Source organism: Mauremys reevesii, linkage group 9 (assembly GCF_016161935.1).
Source record: "Mauremys reevesii isolate NIE-2019 linkage group 9, ASM1616193v1, whole genome shotgun sequence".
NCBI lineage: Eukaryota > Metazoa > Chordata > Testudines > Geoemydidae > Mauremys > Mauremys reevesii.
Window position 1 is genome coordinate 5900244 of NC_052631.1, and position 15844 is coordinate 5916087.

The following is a 15844-nucleotide window of genomic DNA, read 5'->3' on the forward strand; positions in this document are numbered from 1 at the left end:
TCGTGAGTGCCGGGGACTGGACTAGACGACCTCTCGAGGTCCCTTCCAGTCTGACGACTCGGACTGACTGGCACATGCCCTGCTCCGCAGTGTCCCTGTGTCATCCTCTCCTCCCCTTGCCTGGGAGCACCTGGGGGATTCCTCTCTTAGGGGGAAGGGGAGGGGGGATTGCAAATTTCAAAACGAGCACCCAGTGAATCTCAATTCGGTCTGGCCAGTGCAGCCTCCCCAAAGCAGTTGCACGCTGCCCCAGATCAATAGGCTGCAGCACCCCCATTCTAATGGCTTCATTTGCCTATGGCTCATCAACCACCTTGGACAAGTACCCTTCTCGCTGGTCACTCCATTGTCTCCAGCCAAAGGCGGCACGGCCTGGAGTCATCAACCAGGGATTCTCTCCCCTCCCATTAGGGTTGCCAGTTTTGGTTGGTGTATTCCTGAAGGTTTCATCACATGACATAATCTTCAATTCCTGGAGACTCCAGGACCATCCTGGTCCCAGCCCTGGGAGACACGACCCTCCCCCAGCTGGTCGTGGTGCCACCCATGAGTTTTGTGGTGCTAGTTCCACACAGGATTTTCATTTCCCTCCCTGTGCCAGTGACTGTGGCCGAGAGACTCTCTGAGGACACTGCCAGCTGCCTGACAATGGCACCGCTCCGGGGAAAACTCTGTAGCCAGGGGCAGGAAGCCATTTCGTGACTGGGTCGGGCCTAGCAGCAGCCGTGTAACCACAGCAACGGGTGCTAGGTTTCTCTCCCACCTGAGCAGCCGGCTGGCTGGAGTCAGGGCTGGAGGTCTGCAGCCCCACGCCTGGCCCTCAGTGGAGGGAGGGAATGGGACATTCTGTTCTAGTTAGAAGTCAACATTGGGGTTAACCTCAGTGCCAGGAAAACCTGCCTTGAAAAGTCCACTGGTAACGCTCCAGCAGGCAGCATGGCCCCAGAAAAAGCAACATCCATGGTGCAGGAATGCACATGACCATGCACTCCCACCCGTTACACCTGCAAAGACACAGCTATATACCTGCAGACATGTCCATGCACAGCCTCATGGTGAGCTGCACCTCTACACACATGCGCAGGCCCGGTTCACAGACGTGCACATACCCAGCCACACAGTCATTCACATACACGGGCAGAGCAAAGCCACCGGAGGGAACATAGCACGTTGCTGCATAGACAGAACGGTACATACGGTGATGTGCACCGAGACACGGGGGGGCGCACACACAGCCACATACATGCCCCGAGCATGCAGAGAGAAACACCCCCTCTCTCCCTGGTGCCAGCCATTGAAAGGAAAGCGCGCCTACTACCTCAAAGCTCCCCCTGTGCAGCACCTTTTGAATGTGTCCTGGAAACGTGCCGGTCTCATTCACGCCAAGTCTGTACATTCCCCAGGTTAGAAAACAAACACGAAAGGGGGAAAGCCAGCCAAAAAAGCCAACTTCATGCCAGGTCTCGCCACTTACCCGAGGCCTGGGCCCACCTTCTGCTCAAACACCGTGCACATTTGGAAGCGGGGGGCTGGGCCGCGGGAAATCCAGTGCTGTTGCGTTCGGAACCAGGCGGCCAGGCCGACAATCTGCTAGGATTCAGGGCCAGAAACGTTTGTGTTTTACTTAGTTACTGTGAACTTTTATTTAAGTTTTTTTTTTGTGGCGGGGGAGGGTGGAAAAGGAAAGGGGCTGGAAATGGACAATCCGCCCCCCCACCCAACAAAACCATGCAAGTTCCACTCCCACTGTCCCCGTCCTGTGTGCAAACGCACTGTGTGTCTGATGGGAACTGCAGCTGCACAGTGTCACCCCGCACCCTCTCTGCAGCTCCCTGCAGAATCCAGAGGCCTCCTCCAGGGAGCGTTATCGCCTAACGAACGCACACAGGTGCACTCTCACTATATGTGTCTGTGTAATGTATGTCGGGGGCCAGTAGCTATGTATGGCTATTTCTAGGGAATACCGTAGACAGCGATATAGCACGTGCATGTGTAAGGAGAGTATTGACTGTGTACGTGAACATCTCAAGGCTGCTTTTTGCCATGGTGGGAGCTGTACAGACAAATACGGTAGGTTTGAGGACTTTTAGTTTCTAAATAAAGAGTTTTTTAAAAAATCACCTCGAGTAATTCCTAGCAGCTGGGGTCAGCGGTGCGCCCTGGATGTGTCTCGATGGAAAGATAATTTTGCCTAGAGTTGACCTTTGACTTAGTGTCCTGAAGATTTGCTCTATGACCTCTGATTTGACCTCTGATCTTGGCATCACAGTGTTTTGGCTCAGCCCAAGATAGCCCCCCTCCCTGATGGTTACCGCTCCCCAGCCTGTGCTGTAGCTGCTGCAGATGTGCAGCTAGTCAGGGACGCAGCAGCTAGTATCTATGCCACAACAGCCCCCTGAAGCGGGTTCTCAAACATCATTGTGCCGCGACCCCATTCTGACAACAGTTCCTACATGACCCCCCGGAGGGGGGATGGCGGAGCCCAATCCCTGTCGCCCCCGGGTGGTGGTGGGGGGGTGAAGCGCGGGCTTCTGCTTCAACCCCGAGTCCCAGCGCATCTAACGCTGGCCCTGGTAACCTGGGTGGTGACCCACTTGGGGGGTCCCAATCCATCGTTTGAGACCCACGGCACTACAGCCACGTCTACACTACAACTGGGGGTGGGGTGTCATTGCAAGACATGTGGGCATCCCCGAGCTAGCTTTGAGCTCACTAGCACGGGTACCAAAAGGAGTGAGGCCTCAGGAGTATGGGGGTGGTACATGCCCACCTGGACTCCTGGGTAATTACTTGGGTGCTTTGCTAGGCTGCACTAAAGCCCGTGCTTGCTGCACCTTCAGCGCTATTGGTACCCGAGCCAGACTATGTCGACACGCCGCAATGCCCGTTCTGACGCCAGTGCAGATGTACCCTGGTAGGATAGCGCGGTGCTAGTGCCCTAGGGAAGGGGGTTTTGAACTCTAGTTCAGTAATGGCATGAAGTGGGTTTAAAGTGCGTTTGATCCCCCCGCCCGCACTTCCCTTTAGGTAGCCAGTCCTGATGGCTTGCCCCTGCTAGCGCCCTCGGCTGGCTCATGGCGATCTGTAACTGGTGCAGTGCAGCATGGCCAGACCTCTCACTGCCTCTATCCAACCTGAGCACTCTTCCCCCGGCTGTGCAGTGATACCCCTGCCCGCCCCCCCCCCCCCACACACACTGTACTGCCCTCATGCTGCTGCGCTAGGTGCATCTTCCCTGGGAACTCTGCCCTGCCGAGGCGCTAGGAGATAGCTGCCCCCGATTATCCCACAATGCACTGAGGCAAACACCAATGCAGGCAGCACCGTGGGTGTGGATGCTTGAACAGTGACATGCGGCTGGGGGAAAAAGCTGCCGTGTGGACACAACTTCGCTGTGTTTGGTGTAACCAGGTCCCCCCCTGGTAACAGCTGCGGGTCGTCTCCTAGGGCCCGGCGGCTGGCCAAAGCACGGCGCACGCTGCACATGTCTATAGCGAGAGACGCCCAGGCCAGCGGGCCCTGAACCACACCCCGGCTATTGCTCTGGCCCAGCACAAGGTGCTAGGCTGGGACTTGGGGCAGGGGCCATGGCGTGCACCCGCCATCGCCGGGAGCAGCTTGCTGGCTGTCACACTAGCGCCACCTGCTGGGTAAATGTGGTGCCAGGCTTGTCCCTTGAGCAGAGCGAAGGGCTGGGAACCTGGGCATTTTCTGCGCTCGCTCCCTGGCACTTACCGAGCCCCGTGGTACCAACAGAGCCCCAGCCATGTGACCAGCATGTGGCCTCAGCTCCTGCTGCCCGCCCCAGCATTTGCTGTTGGGCGTGTGCGCATGGCGGAGGAACAGGGCCGCCCCGAGGATTCAGGGGGCCTGGGGCAAAGCAATTTTGGGGGCCCCTTCCATAAAAAAAAGTTGCAATACTACAGAATACGATATTCTCGTGCAAATTGCCCCACTCCCCCCGGCAGCCCTGTATGGGAAGGAGGGGAGCAGTTCGCTGTGACTTCTTTCCCTCTGCCAGGGGCACTGCGCTTCGGATGCCTTAGCTCGTAGCTGTCTGACCGCTTGGGGCTTTTTGCTAGCTAGCCTGGCCTGATACACAGCAAGGCACCTGCCCGCGTGCCTGTGAATTTCTCACCTTCTGCATGGGTCAGCAGCTGGGGGTCAGTTTCCTTGGGCCCATCAAGGCAGCCGCCCCTTCATGTCCCCTGGGTGATCACAGAACAGGCCACTTCCCCAGAGGCAAGTGCAACCAAATTGCTGGACAGTTTGGTTCGTGGCGTAATAGTTTAATGATGCTCATGGTGGTAGGGCTTGGTGCACTGCCCCATTCACACGTTTCCCACCACTCGAGTTACCGCCCCTGCTGTTCGGCCCGCGCTAGACCCCGAACTGTGTTCCATGCTGCCAGGCGCATTACACAGCGTTCTTGGTACAGCCAGACAGCCGCTTGCAATGCTGCACGGGTGAACGCACCCGCCTGTCTGAGACTGTACAAGGGCTTTGCACCTCCGCTGTTCATGTAAAGCCCTTGTGAAAACAAGTGCAATGGCACTGACTGACTGAGGCATGGCAGTATGGCTTACTGGTTAGAGCCGGCACATGGGTGTCAGGATGCCTGGCTGCTCTTCCTATCTTTGCCACTGCTTTAAGTGGGTGACCTTGGTCAAGTCACTTCCCCGTGCTGTGCCTCAGTTTGCTTAGTTGAAAAAAAGGACTTCCTGATACTGACCCATCTCCCAGCATCAGGGTGCATTGTACGTATGTAACACAGGAGTGCAGGCCTCTCATTGATTAAGTTTTAAAAAGGGATTGGTGCGTTATATGGCTACCAAGCAGGAACCCAACAGCAGCAATGAGCTCCTTAGGGATGTGGAGGAGGGGCATTCCTGCGGGATTGCCCCTCAGCTGAGCTCAATCCAAGATCATGTTGGATATGAGCTGAGTGGCACGAGCAGGCCATTTTTCTCACCCATGGCGTGGGAAAGGGGAAGGGGGCACCAGGGCCATAGCTAGCAAGTGGGTCGGGGCTAAGGAAGGGGCGTTATGGAGCGGACAGAGAGTGGTACATTTAGAGAGCTGGCGAAGGCGCCAAAGGCAGAGGAACTGTGACTGATGGAAATGTAGGGGGACGATGCTAGGGAAGCAAAGACGCCATGATGCTGAGCAGGGGACCTGCCCTAACCTAACCCCCAGTGGGCAAAAACCTCCCAGCACATGGCATCAGGGATGCTCTGGGAGTCGATGTAACAAAAGCCTTCTCCACACAGGGTGTGCCTAACTGAGCTCAGGCCAGCCGTCTCCTGGAGAGCTGTAGAATCACCCGCAGGCATGAACCCATTGAAAGCTCTGAAGGGAGCGATCCTGCTGCTGAAGGCCAGTTCGGCTCCAGGGGCAATGAGACGACTGCAGTATATTTGGAAGCTGTTAATTATTTACCTGCCAGAGACTTGCCTCCCTCCAGCATAGCTCACGGCTCACCCCTGCACCAAGCAGCCAGCGCCTCTCCATTCTGTATCGCTGTGCTGGTATCAGCTCCTTTGGCACAATCCAGGGTCCGCCCGGCGGCTCTCATCTTCTTCTCCTGCTTTGCTAGTGCTTGAAATGCATCAAGCGCATCACCGTTTGGCCCCATAGGTGCAGGAACTATGGGTGCGGGGGGTGCTGCAGAACCCCCATTTTTTTGGAGGGGTCCCGGCTGCAGCACCCACACCTGGGGCCAGGGGCGGCTCTAGCCATTTCGCCCAAGCACGGCTGGCACGCCGCGGGGGGCGCTCTGCCGGTCGCCGGTCCCACCGAAGCCGCGGGCTCAGCTCCCTTACCCCTGCATTGGCCCCCCCATCCTGGCGACAGCTCTGGGGAGAGGGGGCACAGACAGGGGTAAGGGGGCGGGGGTGCAAGGTAAAAAGTTTGGGGACCACTGGCTTTCAGCACCCTCACTGTAAAAATTGTTCCAGCACCACTGTTTGGCCCTGCCACTGGAAACCTGCAAACAACACACGCAGCAATTCCGAGGGGCCAGGGCATTTCCAGTGCCCCATACACAAGTTCATCAGCACCCCAGTTTCCGCCTCTCCTGCTGGGCCCTCAGTTTACCCCGAGCCGTGTGCCACGCTGGACCGCAGCGTGTGAGGCAGCCATTAGGCATTGACGGGGGTTTCTTTTATTAAACGGGAACACAAAGAAGCAAGACAAATAAAGAAGTTCCTTTGCCGTCAGATTTGCCTCTAGCAGACGTTATTTGAGCCTTCTACTGAGATTATAACCACAATCGGTCTCAGGAGTATTCTGGCTCTGTCACCACGAGCAGCCCTTGGAGCAGTGCCTGGAAAGGGATGGGTCGCTAGTGCAGCACGTGGGTGCTGTGAGTGCACCTCAGGCCAGGGCTGTGTGAAAGGAGCTTTGGGGGGGGGGGGGTGTCACTCTGGGTCCTGAGGGAGAAGTGGCCACATCACTTGGCAGCCTCAGCTGAGAGGGGTCCTCGAGGTGATCTGGAGGCGCAGTGTGGAGGTCAGGGGCCCTGCCCCGGCCGTATCTCGTGCAGGGCTCATGAGAGATCTTTGTTCGCCAGCCCTGCTGCTGGCACCTATCCCCTGCACCTGAGCCAACAAAAGGGCCGTTCTCCAGCAAACAAAGAGGACAAGCCCATGTTGAAGCTGGTGCTCTGCAGGCTGTGTGACAGTCAGTGTCCCAGCCCAGTCCTCGCGGTGTGAGGCCCGGCGCCAGAAGGGACGTACTCAGTGCTACGTGCCCCACCAGCTGGCACAAGGGAGCTGTCCTGAAGGAATTCGGCCTTGGCGTGCGCTTGCCAATCCCCCAGCACTGGGGAGGGTGCGGGGGGCAAACCCCACCTGTAAGAGGCAAAGCGGCTGGAGGTGCTGGTTTTCTCCCAGGGTTTCCAGCAGAAATGAATGAAAACCTGGTTTCGCCTTGAATTCGCCTTTATTGAGGTTGTGAAACCGGTGAAAGGGGCACAGAGGCCTGTGATTAACCTCTGCCCAGGTCACCCCGCTGAAGCGAGCAACACTCAGGGGGGCCCAGGGCCCATCCCTGACCCGTGCGCCCCCAGCTGTGAAGCGTTTAGTCCCCATTGGCCGTTCAGCCCTTGGCCAAGCGCAGGCACAAGGTAGCAAATTGGTGCCAAAGGCAAAGGTGGCTCTTGTGCTATAGTTTGGACGCCTGCCTGGCACAAACCAGCCTGAGGGCCCGTCTCCTCAGTGCTCCTAAGCCAAGCAGCCCCCACCTCGCACTAGCAGGCAGTACCAACTCGAACCCACAACCTAGCGGGGCAACGAGCTCCTTATCTCCTTGGCTGGCCCCGGAGCCAGGCTGTTTGGTGGACACGCCCTCCCTGCCCAGTCCTCTCTTGTTGGCCATTGCTGTCCCCATCCTAGTCTCCTCCTCATGCCAGGTCATTCCTGCTGCTGAGGGGCCAGAGCACTGAGTGCAGCCCAGGGATCGCTAGGGCAACCCCTTACGCGAAGGCAGCAGCCAGCTTCTTCTATGCAACTGTGGCGTGGCAGGAAAGAACCTTGGCCTGTTCTCAGAGGCCTTGGAAAGAGGGGAGAGACCTTATCTCCTAGGAGACAGGGTTTGGGCCTGTGCTTTCCTGGCAGCTCCCCAGTGGCTGCTCCTCAAAGAAGCAGGGCACGGCTGGAGGCAGCTCCAGTTGGGTTGCAACCCCCAGTGGATCACAGCAGCAGAGCTGAGCCAAGTGCCTTCCCCAGGAACAGGCCTCCCAGGCAGGAACACAGATATCTGCCTCCAGAACTAGGGCGTGGGCCCCCCACTACCTAAAACCTGCAGAGATGCAGAAGAGCAGCCGCTAGCATCCCCCTGGGGGAGTGGCTCAGCGGACTAACTGCCGGAGCTGCCAAGCAGGAGACTATGATTCCTATCGATCCCGCTCCTTGCTGGCCAGGTAGGAGCAGGGCCGGCTCTAACTTTTTTGCCTCCCCAAGCAAAAAAAAAGAGCGTCGCCCTGCTGTAACCCCTTCCCCTGCCCCTCGCGGCGCTGCGCTGCCGACCCCCAATACCGCGCTGCCAAAGCCCCTGCCCCCAAGCACCACGCCACGCCGCCGAGCCTCCGCCCCCCGCACAAGCGCCGCACTGCCCAAGCCTCCCCCAGCGCTGCCCGGCTGAAACAAAAACAAAAAAAAACAAAAAAGCCCAGCCGAACCAAAAAAAACAACCCGAGCGCCGCCCCGCCTCGCCCCAAGCACATGCTTGGTCAGCTGGTACCTGGAGCCGGCCCTGGGTAGGAGGAGGGAGCAGAAACTCCCTGAAAAGACCCAGGAAGGGAAGCAGCCATGGTGTGGCAAGCCAGCTGCTGCAGGGAAGCAAGAAGAAACCTCGAGGGAATTGCGCAGAGTAGGTTGCAGCAGAAGCCCGGGAACACGGTGGAGCAGGGTGTGATGTCAGACCCGCAGCTGGGACCAGGTCTGTGTGGGACTTATGGGGCACAGCAGCGATGGGGCAAGCAGCCAGGGCAGAGGGGCCCCAGTGAGCCAGACAGGCCTAGCAGTACGTATACCTGGCACCCGACTGGTATCGTAAAGGGCTGCTGTGCCACAATGCGGCGCATCTAATTACCCTGATGAAGGCACCCCCATGCTCCCAGCTGTACACAGGTCACCTGTGCCCAGAGTAGAAGGGCATAAGCGGTTAAGCAAATGCTGGATTTTCCTCCGTGGTTTCTTTTGGCCTTATCAGAAGCATCAGATACTGGCCTCTTGTTTGGCTCAGGCATCAGGAGAATCGCAGAGCATGGGCCCACTGCAGCATCTTTATTACCAGGGATCATACGTCAGCCACAAACCCTGATGGACGCACACAGCGAGTAATGGAGGCCAGGGGAGGCTAAGCCTCCCCAAACCTTGTGCCGCTGGAGTGGGGGAGGGGCGGTGGCAGATTTTCCCCCCCCCGGCAAAAAAATCCCCCCCCCCCCGCCACTGCCCCAGGACTGAAGGAGCTCTCCTTCCCTGCCATGGCTCTGAACTGCTGTGGGGGCACAGAGCTTCTGTGGTCTCAGGGTGGGAGGGAGCAGGGAAAGAGCGAGCGGGGGGAGCAGGGACTTGCGGGAAAGAGGCAGAGTGGGGGTGGAATGGGGGCGGGGCCATGGATGGAATGGGGTGGGGCCACAGGGGAAGGGGCGGAATTGGGGAGGAGCTCTGGGCTCCAGCCCCTGGGGCCCTGACTGAGCTTTGAACCCCCCGCCCCAGGGACTGCTGAGAGCAGCGAGTGGGGGCAGGGCCTCGGCCAGACGAGGTGGGCAGGAGAAGCTTCACCCGCCCCTCGAGGGCAGCTAACCAAAGCCTCTTGCTCCTTGTACCGGAGCACAGGTGACCTGGCACCAGCCGAGCACCTGGAATCCCACTGGGCTGGTTGGAGTCACATTTTTTTGGCGTCATTCTCTGGCATCGTTTGTCCCCTCACACCTCATAGGGGTCCCGCAGTTCCTGGCAGGCCGCCTCATGGGAGAGCCAAGTGCACTTCTGGCCGGCCAGCCCGTAGGCACGCAGCGCTGTGTGTGTGTTCCCTGGCTCCACCCGGTTCACACCGGCCACAAACACCCATCAGACGGCAACAGCTTCCGCTCACCAGCAAGCGGACGCCTCCTTGAGCCAAAGGCCCAGCTGCCTAGGACCCTTTTCCCTGGGGGGGCAGGGCAGTGCCAGTGTCCCCCTTTTAGAGACAGGGCACTGAGGCACAGAGAGACTACGCCCTGGCTCCTCAAAGTATTTAGGCACCTAATTCCCATAGATCATCTCAATGGGCGTTAGGCACCTACATACCTTGGAGGATCTGGGGCTAAGTGACTTGGCCAAGGTCACACAGGAGGAAATGGGGCAATTTGCCCCTGGCCCCGGGCCCCGCAGGGGCCCCCACAAGAGTTTTTCAGGGCCTGTGGAGCAGGGTCCTTCACTCGCTCCGGGGGCCCCGGAAAACTCTCGCAGGGCCCGGGCCCCCGGAGCTGCTTCTGCTCCGGGTCTTCGGCAGCAATTCGGTGGCGGGGGGTCCTTCCTCTCCGGGACCCGCCGCTGAAATGCCCCGAAGACCTGCGGCGGGGGGGGAGGGGGTCCTTCTGCCCCGGGACCCGCCGAAGTGCTGGGTCTTTGGCGGCAATTTGGCGGCGGTGGCCCCCTGCCGCGGGTCTTTGGGACACTTCGGCGGCAGGTCCCGGAGCGGAAGGACCCTTCGCCGCCGAAGACCCCAGGCCCCCTGAATCGTCTGGGTGGCCCTGCCCACGAATCCCCTCATTGTCCTATACCTAGAGGTGTTCACTGCCCTCTACACCTTGCATGGTCTCTTGCAACACGTTAACACCTTGCATTACACCGTTGCATTTAGCCGTGATACTCTGGGTACCTTTCCCTGACCTGAAGACAAGCCCTGTGTAAGCTCAAAAGCTTGTCTCTCTCACCAGCAGAAACTGGGCCAGTAAAAGCTCTTGTCTCTCTACTCTCCTAGGCCCAATATGGTTATGCTGCCCATTCGCTGCACTCAGGTGATCCATTAAGGAGAACTATATGAATCAGTGTCTCTATTGCAGCTGATTCAGCTCCCTGATGCACTTTGGGTCCAGGGCAGCTCAGACCCCACCATGATGTGGGCAGTTTAGCCAGGTACAGCTGCTCTTTGGCTCAAACCTGGCAGTGGCAGCCTGGTTTGAGCACATCACGCCTTAAGGCCGTTTCCCGCCTGCAAAGGCAGCTGTGAATGCTCAGTGGTTGGGTGTCCTTGGAAGGCACGGACGAGGCAGGTGGTTAGAATGCAGAATCACCACCTTGCACTGGACTTCAGCCTGCACGGCCCCTGTGCAGCGAGCAGGCGTTATAAAGCAGGAGCTGAAAGGAGCTGGAGAGAGCCCTGCCTTAAATGCCACTTATGTGGCAGTGGCATCGCTGGCACTTTAAGTCAACGCTGGCTGTCTCTTTCTGTGCTCGCTCAGACGCGTTACGGGCTTGCTGCAGAAATTGGTCAGTGAAGTTCTCTGGCCTGTTACACAGGAGGCCAGACTGGAGGCTCAGCATGGTCCCTTCTGTTGCTAAAATCTATGAACTGAAACCTCGGGCTTGTGAGTAGCAGTTGCTGCACCAGGAACAACCTCGTCGAGCCCCAAACTGGCATGAGTGTGTATCATTAGCTGGATTAGATCTGGTCCCCATTGTGCCGGGCGCTGCACACACAGTGAGACACAGTCCCCTGCCCAAAGTTGTCCCCATTTTACTAATGAAGAACAGAGGCCCAGAGATGCCACTGGGTGTGTAAAACAACATACGTGGCCATAACAGCAGGGGTCACATGGTCTTGAAGGCCAAGGCTGTTAATTCACTAGTCCACAATCACGCAGCCAGTCTACGGTGGCCCAGAGAATAGAACACGTCCCAGTCCTTAGCCACACCCTTTATTTCATCCTTGAGCTCCGCTCCCGAAGGAGACACTGGCCTTTCTGGAGGCAGCAGCTCTCACGCAATCCCACGCTCCACCCCTCACTGTGGATGCTGGTTTAGAAGCCTCCTCTCACCTGGCCACCGTGCCCACTCTGGGAATACTAGAACAAGGGCGCGGTGGCCAGAGCCATGCCGGTTTGAGACAGGATCGTTAAATACTATGAGCCTGGTTCACCATTGCCTTGGGGCTCCTTCATGCCATTCCAGCAGTGTCAAGGGACCAGATTCAGCCACTGGGAAACAGCCCCACTCTTACCCCTTTGTATTAGGTAGGCCTGGACTACACGTAAAAATTTGCTCGCCCTAGCTCCATCGCTGAGGATTGTGAAAAATTTCTCTTCCTGAGCACTGTAGTTGGGTTGACCCAGCTCCCGGTGCAGCTGTGGCTACATTGATGGACGAATTTGTCTGTCCACCTAGATCCCACCTCTCAGAGAGATTTATTAATTACATTGGCGAACCCCCCATCGATGTAGGAAGCGGTTATATCATGGTGCTACCACAGCACAGCTGCACTGCCAGAGAAGTGCAGCTGTAGCATAGACACAACCTTAGTCTGTGGATTCTTAGATACAGCACAGCTTTCAAACCCCATTCTGCCAAGCCCCCACCCTAGCTAAGTGCCCAGACACATCCTATGGCTTGTAGCAGTGTTTTAAACTCAGTCCCTTAACTCAGTTTCTGGACAAACAGAGCAGAGGCCTGTATCCCGAGCTGGTTCCTTCATGCCGTCTGCTCTGACGATGGCCAGCGTTTCCCATCGCTCGTGATTCTGTTTCTTGGCTCGTAGTATTTGGTGGGTTTTTTAAAGCATCAGCTCCTGGAGTTTGATAAGTACCTGAGAATTTCAGCTTTCATTTAATCAAAATAGTAAGCAGCTGGGTTGCCCAGAAAAGCTGGAAAATATAGCCCCTTAAAGGGTCAAACACCAGAAGGCAAAGAAAAGGGATGGATCACTCAGAGATTGCCTGCTCGGAAGCATCTGGCATTGGCCACTGTTGGAAGAGTTAGATGGACCTATTGGTCTGACCCAGTATGGCTGTTCTCATGTTCTTAAACAGAATCTAAAATTAATTTTTTTAATCTCATGATTTTAAATCAATCTGGTGATTTTAAGGGACATTAACATGATTCCTGAGCATGTGGGGTTGGTAATCCTGGAATCTCTTTAATGACATTAGATTTTTCAACCCCTTTCACCTCCTGCAAAAAACGAGTGGTTTCTCTCCAGCCTTTCAGCATATAAGAAAACAAAACAAGTGCTCCAACCTTGCTTCCAACACAGCTCCCCCAGGCTCTCTACCTGCAGCCTCCCACCCCTCAAAGCTCAGCAACACGCTCGGGTTGAGTTGTAAGAACCTGTAAAAATCCCCTCAACAGCTTTTTCCCTGCCTTGCTAAAAGCAAATGCTGCCATCTAGTGCTCCTACAGAGAATAGCAGCAGAGCCTTTTCGACCATTTGCTGGTATTGCTCCTAAGCAGCCTCACATCTTCTAAAATGGCTGATGCCCAAATTAAATCATATTCACCAAATCCTCCTAGCAGGCCTGGGGAGTACTGGTTACACGACTTTAAAATATTTCTTATTGCTGTCATGACTCCTGTGCTTTCTAGTCTCTGCTTCCCTTCTAGGGCAGTGGTTCTCGACCTGGGGGTCGGGACCCCTCAGGGGGTCGTGAGGTTATTACATGACGGGTCACGAGCTGTCAGCCTCCACCCCAAACCCCGCTTTGGCTCCAGCATTTACAATGGTGTTCAATATATCAAAAGGTGTTTTTAAATGCATGGGGGGGGGGGTTGCACTCAGAGGCTTGCTGTGGGAAAGGGGTCACCAGTACAAAAGTCTGAGAACCCCTGTTCTAGGACAAGGAGCGTTTACAAAGTGGCAGCTTTAATTTTGTGAACTGTTCTGTGCACCGGTGAGGTAGAAGACAGGAAAGTAAGTCAGCACTTCATAGTGCCGGGGGGGGGGGGGGCGGGCTTTGGAAAGGAACTAAACTCTTTGGGGCAGGTGTTGCTGTTTGCACAGCACCCCGTCCAATGAGCCCAATTTTAATTGGGCCCTATGGGCACAAGCAACGAAGGAGAGGCAGCTTCTATGTGACCATCTGCAGCTCCTCTTGGGTAAGGTCCCATAATGCTTCTTAGTAGGGATTGTGGCGTTAGCTAGTCAGAATAAATGCAGGATAACTCCCAGCCCGTGCCCCCTCTCACAGAGGCATTGCCTCGCAAGGGGGTACAGGCAAGAAAGGCTGCATCAGCTTGAAGCAGGGGAGCAGCAGGCAAGGAGTGATCTGCCCTGCTCCCCTCGTACACTTCAAGAGCAGTACTTTTAGCAAGGACAGCCGGACCAGTAGGTACTCCAGAGCGTTCTAGAGAATGTCTTTATGAAAGGCGGACATGTACTTTTGCCAAAGTTGCCATGATCCCACACTAACCTTCACACCTGAGATGCAGTTTGAGGGAAGAGACATTCTAAGCTGCCAGTGAATGATCTAACAGTACGACAGTTCCCACCACCTCCCCAAGGACACGCATAGCACTCCAGATTATGTACAGAAGAGACTCTCCTTGAACAAGTAAAACCACATACTCTGAAAAGTTAGAGATCACATCAAACCACAGTGTAAAACCCCCACATCAGACACGCAAAATGGCAGTAAGGTTATAGTCTGGGAATTTCTCATGTGCTTTTGTTTTATGTTTTAGAGTTTAGTTACTAGGGGAAGTTTCTACCACCATTGTCCTGTTGCAGGATACAGAAGTTTAGTAGCCGCTGCCTTGACCGTGGTTGTACAGATCCATGTGTTGCAGTCACTCATCTCACAAAGGGAAAGGGATGTATTCCTGGTCTGGACAGCTGCAAGGCTGAAGAGACAGGCTGTCATCTGTTCCATGCTCCAAGATGCACCCTTTGTACACAGACATAACGTTAGGCACAAGTGTTCAGCAAGGCCCTTTGCTCCAACAGCTTGGCTTGTGCACAACCCCCTGGCCCCTCGAAGCTGCGGACGCCAGGGAGGGTAAGATCTTAGAGAAGGTCGACTGTCAAAATTCACATCAGTGCAGCTGCGCATGTCTGGTGAAATGGTCTCCCATCAGCTTAATAACTCCACCTCTGGGAGAGGTAGGAGCAATGTCAGCACATCACTCAGGGGTGTGGATTTTCACATCCCTCAGTGATGTAGTTCTATCGGTGTGTAGTATAGACCTGCCCCTAGAAATGCTCTGCCCTTTTATATGACAGAAGACAGGAAGGAAGGCCTGCTAAACTGCTTGCAAGGCCTGTATACCACCCTACACCACATCCAATGCAAGTATAGTGGGAATTGCTGTTACTCAGCTGCACTGAGGCTTTAGAAAGGAAGCATCCTTCGGAACCCATTCTAGGCCAGCCCATTGAAGATTTCACACATCAAGGAAGCTTTTACTTAGCATAGTTGAGTATTTTGACAGTAGCACATTATACAATTCATCTTAATACTTAAACAGCCTCTTTATTAAACAGCAGTTAAGACAGCCCCACTGGAGTTCATGGGGATTTTGCTGCTGGCTCCTCCTAAGTCTTCCATCTGGAGTAGTGACAAAGGGCCTGTTTCCCCCATGTAAATAATTAACACTTCCCCGCATCACTAGGAATAAGTTCACTAACAGATGTACAGATCTGCAGATACTAGGAATGAGCCTCACAAAAAGCTTTCAAGTAAATAGAACATCTAGGCATTGCAAGCTGTCCCAGAATGAAGATACCTTGCAGTGAGTTTTAGGTGCAAAGTGCTGCAGAGAACAGGAGGTCCCCAAACACACAGAAGCCACTTTTAAAAACCTTTGATGGTGTAGAATACAGCAGATTCTTGTGGTATGTCATGTTCTACCCAATTCATAGGTCACAGAATCTATGCTGCAGTTAGTCTCCAATGCTCTCTTGAGATACACATGTAACACATCTAGTTCTCTTTTGCGGGAGAATTAAGAGCTGGTACTTACACGCTTTTAAAGACAAAAGTGTGGAAAAACATCACTTAAAAAAATCAGCACTGTACTCAGTAGTCTGACATTACTAAAAGGCAGATGTTCATTTTCTAGGAGAAAATCCACACAGGTTAATATCTCAGGCTACATAGGAAATGTAGGTGTAGTTACCGCTGACAATCGTGCTCACACCCCTGAAATATGATGCCTTTTGGTGTTCACATGGAACTGTGTGTCAGACCTTCTGTTACAAGGGGCAAAATGCTTACGCACCAGGCCTGCAGCCCTGACTGGGGAGGAGTTCCTTCTCCCAGCCTGTCTTCATCTATGCAGATGTTGAACACTTCGGAATAGCTATAGTTTTACTCCCAGCCAATGGCCCCACCCTGCCTGCTGGGACCTCTACACACTGCCATACT